Source organism: Nothobranchius furzeri, chromosome 11 (genome assembly GCF_043380555.1).
Source record: "Nothobranchius furzeri strain GRZ-AD chromosome 11, NfurGRZ-RIMD1, whole genome shotgun sequence".
Classification (NCBI taxonomy): domain Eukaryota; kingdom Metazoa; phylum Chordata; class Actinopteri; order Cyprinodontiformes; family Nothobranchiidae; genus Nothobranchius; species Nothobranchius furzeri.
Window position 1 is genome coordinate 30,620,968 of NC_091751.1, and position 6,470 is coordinate 30,627,437.

Genomic DNA, 6,470 nt, shown 5'->3' on the forward strand with positions numbered 1-6,470 from the left:
AACATTACTGCCTACTTTTCAAGTGAAAACACCTGATGCTTCATTAAAATGCTAGTGTTATCTTTTTACTAGCATTCCCTTCTCAACAGGGAGGAGACCGACCTTCCTCAGATCATGCTGTCCTGTGTGTTACACTCCCTTGAGAAATAGCATGTTGACTGATTGCACCTGAGTTTGTGTGGGTGAAGAGATGAAAGTGTTTTTACTCCTTACATGAAACAGCTTACCACCTGGTCTTACAGAGCAGTTTGGGAATGTGAGGCGATATGTTTTGTGTGTGTGTGTGTGCTTGGTTAATAAATTCTCTTGAAAGACGATGGTTCGATGAGAGGTCTGGTGAACCATGTTTGGGTGTGTATCATTTCATGTCTCCACTTTGCAAAGTAAAATAGAACAATAATATTGCTATAATCCTCTTTGTGTGTTTGATTTCTCTCAAGCTGAACTGGTTTTAATAAATAAATAACCCAACAATTTCCTTTTCTGAATTTCAGGTCCAAAGATGAGAAAATCAGTCTTGTCTTGATTTATAAGCAAAAAGTTTTTGAGTCTTCCAATTTGTTATGTCTTCAAGACAAGCCTGTAATCTAACTAACCGATTAGGTTCATCAGGGTTAATGGATAGATTTAACTGAGTATCGAGTATCGTCAGCATAACAGCAGAAGTTTATCCCATGCTGTCTAATGATTTTACCAATTGGGAGCATATATATAGTAAAAAAAAAATAACCCAAGCACTGAACCTTGTGGTACTCCACAAGTAACCCTGGAGTATGACGATTTGTCATGTACATTTACAAAATGATATCTAACAGACGGGTAGGATTTAAACCAGCCTAGCGCTGTTCCTATGATCCCTATAACATGTTCAAGCCTTTCTAAAAGAACATTGTGATCAACTGTGTCAAAGGCAGCACTGAGATCTAACAAGACTAGAACAGACAAGATTCTTATCTGAGGCCATGAGAATGTCATTTGTAACTTTCACTAAGGCCTAGTCCACACGTAGCCAGGTTTTTAAAAAAACGAATACCCGCCCCTCCAAAAACTTGCATCCACACCACCTCGTTTAAAAAAAAAACTCTGTCCACACGTACCCGGATAAATACGTTGTTAAGGACATGCCACACCTGTAGGCGGCAGTACTTCCCCCATTCTTAACCTTGTCCTTCATCTGTGGTCTTCCGCAAGGAGCAGTAATTCTGCTTGCAAAAACAAACAAGCAAAAAGCGCTTGGACAATTGATAAAGCGAGCGCAGCTCTGAGGGCATCCATGCTGTCGGCTAGTGTAAACACAGGTCACACACGTGATGTCAGCATTTTTTTGTCGCGGAAAGTGACGTTGCGGACCTTAAAACTCCGGTTTTGTCTGTCCACACGCAGACACCCAAAACGGAGAAAACGCAGATCTTCACTTTGGCCAGAGTTTTTAAAAAGATCCGTTTTTGTGTGAAAAAACTCCGTTTTCGTGTGGATGACAGGCCAAAATGTAGAAAAATATCTACGTTTTGGCATATCCCTGGCTACGTGTGGACAGGGCCTAGGGCAGTTTCAGTGCTGTGACACTCTATAACCAGACTGAAATTCCTCAAACAGATCATTAGTGTTTAAATGCTCACATACTTGGATGGTCACTATTTTCTCCAGGACTTTGGATAACAATGGAAGGTTAAATATTGGTCTATAATTCATTCGGTCATCTGGATCCAGAGAAGGCTTCTTAAGTAAAGGTTTGATTACAGGAACCTTAAAATCATGTGGTACGTATCCATTTACTAAGGATCGACTGATTATATCTAGAATGGGGGCAGTAACCAAATGAACTGCATCTTTAAATAATTTGGTTGGGATTGGATCTAAAATGCAAGTTGAAGGTTTAGATGAAGCTAATATTTTTGATAACTCTGAAAGCTCAACTGGATCAAAACGGTTCAAACACAGATGAGGTTCTACAGTTACCTCTGATGCTGCCTCACTGAGGAAGAAGAAATCACATTAGGGAGGATGCTAATGCTTTTGTTTCTAATAGAATTAATTTTACTTGTGAAAAATCCCATAAAGTCATTGCTGCATAGGGCTAAGGGAATAGATGGTTCAGAGCTATGATTCTGTAAATGTTTGGCAACTGTACTGAAAATAAATTTTGGATTATTCTTATTCTCTTCAATTAGAGATGAAAAATAAGCAGTTCAGCTTGTTGAAGCTTATTTTTATAAAGCACAAGACTATTTCTCAAGGATAAGTAGGACTCCTGGTGTGTAGAGTGCCATGTTCTCTCCAATTTTCTAGTTTTGTTTTAAAGTTCGTAAATGAGAATTAAACCAGGGAGCCAACTTCCTGTCCCTAATTACTTTCTTTTTTAAAGGGGCAACATCATCTAATGCCACACGTAAAGAAGAAGTAACATTATGAACTAAAGCATCAATTTGTGAAGGGCTAGAAATAAAAATATTGCCCTCTGCTATGTTCCTCTGAGATGCTGAAGATGGTAAAGATGGAAAATTTGATTTAAAAGATGCAACAGCGTTGTCAGATAGAGACCGACTATAGTGAAATTTTCTTTCATGTCTCGAGAACTCAGTTATAAAAAACTCAAAGGTTATCAAAAAGTGGTCCGAGAGAACTGGATTATGTGGAAAGATCGTTATTTCCTCACACTCGATGCCATAAGTCAGCACAAGGTCCACTGTATGATGGCAGGAGTGGGTGGAGCTATGTAATCTTTGGGTAAATTCAACTGAGTCTAAGATATTACTAAAGGCTACATTGAGGCTATCAATTTCAATGTCCACATGAATGTTATAATCCCCCACTACAATGACCTTATCAGTATTTAGCACCAATTCAGATTAAAAAATCAGAGATCCAATCTAAAAACTCAGAGTAAGGGCCTGGTGGATGATACAAAACTACAAACAAGAGTGGTTTTACAGTTTTGCAATCTGGATTAGGAAAACTAAGAACAAGATGTTCAAAAGAACTGTAACTATGAATTGGTAAGGGATTGATTAAAAGCTCTGAATGAAAAATGGTTGCTACTCCTCCTCCTCGCCGTGTACTTCGAGCAATATGATGATTTAAATAATTAGAAGGACTCGACTCATTTAAACTAACATAGTCCTCTTGCTGCAGCCAGAATTCTGTGAGAGAGAGAGAGCAAAAAAATCTGATTATCACAAATCAAGTCATTAACTAACAAAGTCTTAGAAAAATAGACCTTACTGTTCAGTAACCAAATAGACCTTATTGTTCAGTAACCCACATTTAATTTTTCTAGTTTCCTTCCCATTTGAATTTGTTCTAATATTTATGAGATTTCCATGATTTGCTTTATTAAGCCTGATATTTAATCTGTATGGTTTTGGCCGTGGGCAGTACACTGTCTCAATGGGGTAGTGGGTGGGTAACAGTACAGAAGCTGCAGAGGGGTGTGTTAAACTATGACTCTGCTTCCTGGTCTGGACCCTGGGTTGTCACGGAGGACTAATAAAACTGGCCATGTTCCTAGAAAGAAGAGCTGCTCCATCCAAAGAGAGATGGATGCCGTCTCTTTGCATCAGACCAGGTTTTCCCCAATCATTGTAGCCCACGTTTGAATTTAAATTTATTCATTTGAATGGGACAATGCATATTAATAAATGTACAAGACCAAAATATATCAGATACAGCAAAGTTAATTTCCCTCCGTAGTCCCATGTACATAAGGCACAGACTTTACAATTTAAAACAAGGTAATTAAAAATTAAAACATACAAAGAATTAAAAACAAAGATAGCTAAAATATGTAAATAACATTACTCCTAATATTCTCCATATGTGCAAAGAATCAAATTGAGACATGAGGTAAATCATTAGATTAGATGGATAAAACGTCAAGAAAAACATGTATCGATAAATCCAGATGATTATTGTTTGCACTGACGAATTCCAAGTACCCATGTTTTCAACTGACTTTAAAAGTATGGAGGGAAGTACTGTCTCTAATATTAACTGGTAACTTATTCCACTCACTGCATCCCTTAATTAATAAAGTATTCTGTGCAAATGTAATTTTCCTATATTTAACCTGGTGTAGCGTAGGCAAATTGATGACTTTATTTGTTATGACCAGGAAGATGTAATATTCTATATAAAATATTAACCTGCAAGGTCTTTATTGTAATTATTCAGAAGATTCTAGGATTTAATTCAGAAGATCTAGGTTCTTTGCCTTTTCAGTGATCAACCACACTTCGTGTTACTTCAAGAAAGAGTCAGGTTTATAAAAGTAAGAATTAGAAGTAGTTCATATTGATTTAGTAAATCATTCTTGAATTTAGCAACTGATTCGAGCTGGAGTTCTTCTGTGGAGGCAGACTGTTGGGACCTTGGGAAAGAAAGTTATTGTTTATCTTTCAGACTAGCAGAGTCTGTGAATCCCAGCTGGTGTGAAGGCAGACTCATTTAAAAGGAACACATGCAATGTTGTGTCTCCTTTCTGACCAGATGTTGAATGGTCAGACAGTACCTAAACTGACCATTGCTGGATGCTACACTGGCAACTCCCCCGTGAGGACGTATTTGTGGTACTTTTTTGCCTTTTAAAGTGTTCCAGTAAGGGTGCCGGTGTATTGCCTGTCAGCGATTTGTAAATGAGACAGAAGATTTTAAAAGTCATAAAATCATTAAAGGTTAAGAAGTTATGTTTTTCTAAAATCTTGCAAATGTGATAGGATGGTGGTTTTTGGTCAAAAGTCTTTATTGCTTTTTTATATATTTGTTTAATTGGTTTTAATGCAGAGTCACTGGTAAATGACCATTTTGTGGAGCAATATTCAATGTGAGATAAAATCTTACAGTTAAGATACAGTTTAGCTGCTTCCTCTGACATCAACGGTCTTATTTCTTTAAAATTACGCAGATTACAATTTAGACGTTTAATTACTTGTTTGATATGTTTTTTGAATGTAAGGTTGCAGTCCAAGGAACACTCAGTTATTTATAATTTGTGACCAACTCCAATTCCTCAGCTTCCAGGAACACTGAAGACCCACACCATACTTTTCTTTTCTTAACCAGAACAGATTTTACAGGTTGTTTTTTTTAAACATCATGCACACGTTGTTTTCAGGACACCACCTGGACAACCAGTGGTTGAAGGGCAGCATGCGGCTTAACATGTCGTCACTGGTCCGATCAGGCAGGGGGTCAGAGAAAATTACGGAGTCCGACATTGTTTTGGCAAACTTACACACCAAAGCAACATTAATTTTAGTGACCTCCGATTGGCGTAACCAGGTGTTCGTTACCGCCAGCGTGAATAACAATCTTACTGTTTTTACGCTTAAACTTAGCCAGCAGTTTCAGGCAAGATTTAATGTTGCCCACTCTGACTCCAGGTAAACATTTAACTATGGTTGCTGGAGTCTCTAATGCCACGTTTCTGACTATGGAGCTGCCAATGACCAGAGTCGGTTTGTCAGTGGGTGCATCACTGAGCGGGGAAAATCTGTTAGAAACATGGACAGATTGGTGGTGTCCCAAAGGCCGGGTTCTATGTTTCCTGCGTACCGTCACCTGAGGTCCCGGCTGCTCAGGTTCTGTTGGAGGACAGCTACTGGGTGGTTCTGAGCTAGTTGGCCTCATTCTAGCTAAGTAGCTATGGCTGTTTATGGGCTTTTCAACAGCGCGGAGCCGGGCCTCCAATTCCAACACCCACACCTCTAAAGCTACAAAAATGCTACTTTTATTACAGGTACAATTATCAGTAAAGGAGGTAGAGGAGTAACTAAACATCTGACGCAGAGAGCAAGAGATAGGAGATGGAGAAGCAGAGACAGAAGTAGCCATAGCCGTGCTGAGGCTAAGCTAAGTGGACGAGCAACTCGCTCAACACCAAATAAACTGCGTGCGAACTCAAATGATTCCCTAAAAGCTAGGTGGAACAACAGAAAATGTGTGTTTTAGCATGCTTATGTGCTACAATAACTCAGAGATACCCTAGTACAGAGAAATTTAATTAACTTTAGCGAGCCACAAACACCAAACAGCTACATGTAGTGCAGCACTGAAAACAGGAAACGCCTTACCGCAGATACTGCCATCTGTCATCATCACAGCATCACATGTTATTGCTGTATCTATTACCCATCTATGTAATCTGTCCATACAAACTGGTGCATTTCAGCAGGACTGGAAATTTGCATCTGCTACGCCACTTTTTAAAGGGGAGATCAGTCAGACCTAAGCTGTTATAGGCCTATCTCTATACTGCCTTGCCTCTGTAAAGTCATTGAAAAGTTAGTCAACAAACAGCTAACTCACTATCTGGAATGCAGCAGTATTGTTACCCCCATGCAGCCCAGTGTCAGAACTGGCCATGGATGTGTCTGCAACAATAAAAGTGCTAAATGACATCATACGTACCATTGACATTAAGGAATATTGTGTGGATGTTTTTGCTGACTTGGCTAAAGCCTCTGACTCTGTGG

At 38.9% G+C, this 6,470-nt stretch overlaps 1 pseudogene; it reads right to left on the minus strand.

Annotated features, from left to right (window-relative positions):
- Positions 1 to 3,500: 3,500 nt before the first annotated feature.
- LOC129164553 (uncharacterized) lies at positions 3,501 to 5,829 on the minus strand (annotated as a pseudogene).
- Between the last annotated feature and the right edge of the window lie 641 nt (positions 5,830 to 6,470).